This window comes from Tamandua tetradactyla, chromosome 16, assembly GCF_023851605.1.
Source record: "Tamandua tetradactyla isolate mTamTet1 chromosome 16, mTamTet1.pri, whole genome shotgun sequence".
Classification (NCBI taxonomy): Eukaryota; Metazoa; Chordata; class Mammalia; order Pilosa; family Myrmecophagidae; genus Tamandua; species Tamandua tetradactyla.
In genome coordinates, this window is record NC_135342.1 from 29,595,970 (window position 1) to 29,598,033 (window position 2,064).

The 2,064-nt window shown below is 37.5% G+C and overlaps 1 pseudogene; it reads left to right on the forward strand.

Annotated features, from left to right (window-relative positions):
• Positions 1-1,438, forward strand: LOC143660066 (macrophage metalloelastase-like; annotated as a pseudogene).
• Positions 1,439-2,064: the final 626 nt, after the last annotated feature.

Genomic DNA, 2,064 nt, shown 5'->3' on the forward strand with positions numbered 1-2,064 from the left:
ATGAAGTTTCTTCTATTGATGCTCGTACTGCAAGTTACTACTTCTGAATCTATTCCCCTGACCAGAGACACAAACGCAGAAGAAAGTGATGTTGTGTTTGCCAAAAGTTACTTGGGAGCCTTTTATGACTTCAACATGGAAAGACTTCCAATGACGAAAAAGCCAATGGGAACCTCATGCAGATTAAATCCAGGAAATGCAGCAGTTCTTGTTGTTAAAAGTGACCGGGCAACTGGATACATCTGGCAATAATGCATGCCTCCCCTCACTGCCACCATCCCACCCCTGCCCCCCTCTGCCGAGGTAGTGTGCCAGATGTTCATCATTTCAAAACAGTGCCAGGGGGCCCAGTATGGCAGAAACATTATATCACCTACAGAATAAAAAATTATACCCCTGGCCTGGCACCTGCAGGTGTCAACTATGCCATCCAGAAGCCTTTTCAAGTATGGAGTGATGTGACGCCCCTTGAAAATTGGAATGATTGATGTAGACATTAATGACATTATGATCTCTTTTTCACATTGAGTTCAAAGAGACTTCAACCCTTTTGATGGAAAAAGTCGAGTTTTAGCCCATGCCTTTGGGAGCTGGAACTGGTGTTGGAGGAGATGCATTTTGATGAGGATGAAGTCTGTACTAAAAACAACAGAGGCAAAAACTTGTTTCCTTTTGAGGTTTATGAGATTGGCCATTCTTTGGGTCTTGACAGTTCCAATGACCCAAGGACCATAATGTTTCCAACGTATAGTTATGGTGACCCCAACACATTTTGCCTCTCTATGGATGACAAACATGACATTCAGTTCCTCTATGGAGGCCCAGAACAGCACCAACCCATGCCAGATCCCAATGGTAGAAAATTTTGCAGCCCCAATTTGAGGTTTGATGCTGTCACTATAATTGTAAATAAAATATTTTTCTTTAAAGACAGATTATCCTGCTGGAAGCATGCTGAGATACCTAAGATCAGTGTCAGTTAATTTCTAAATTATGGCCAACCTTGCTATCTGGTATTCAAGCTGCTTATGAAATTGGAGCCAGAAATGAAGTTTTCTTTTTAAAGAGGATAAGTTTTCTGGTTAATTGGCAATTTTGGAACACATCCAAACTATCCAAAGGGCAAACATTCTTTGGGTTTCCCTGATTCTGTGGGAAAAAAAAAAAAAAGGATGCTGCCATTTTTTAATCCACTTCTCTACAAGACCTAATTCTTTGTAGATAACTGGTATTGGAGGTATGATGAGAAAAGACATGGACCCTCATTATCCCAAATCGATTCCCAAAAAACTTTCTAGGAATTGGACCTGAGATCAATGCAGTCTTCTACCCCAAAGGACACTACTATTTCTTCCAAGGATCTCAGTAACTTGAATATAACATCCTATCCAAAAGTGTCACCAGAAGGTTGAAGAGCAATAGTGGATTTGGTTGTTAGGAATGATGTAACTAATGGTGTTTATCAATTCATTTCAGTTTAATAAGTATTAATTGCATATAAATTTTTCAATTTTGAAAACCCTTAGGTTATGTGACTTGTCAGTTTTTACTTGACTCTATAATTGAGTTTGCAAATAGAAACAGTTAAAAGCCTAGAGAATACCTTTTGGGGAATGCTCTGTCAGGTTGGACTGAAATTATACTTACCTTTTGGCTTACCTAAAATGAGCAATTACTGCATTTTAATTAAGAGTGAAAACAATGTACCTAGAACTTTAAAAGGGATAATTATGAAAAATAGACAATTATGTAATAAACTAAAGAATTGTGATATATTTTATTGTTGATAATAAATTAAATAAAAACTTTGAAAGAAAAAATATACTCTGAAAATTGCTGATTTCTTCCTCTGTTCTCTTGTTATGTAAATGAGCTAAAGGTGGACGTTATGTATTACCCCTGTGTGTTGTTTACTTCACAGCAACCTGTGCTCATTCACCTAAAAAGTTCACTGGCACTAAATTAAAATTCTTACACACACAATTGCTTTAAAAATAGCCCAGATAGGTAATGTTTAGCCATCTAGAGCTGAACTACTTTGTATATCCTGAAAAACTATGCCCA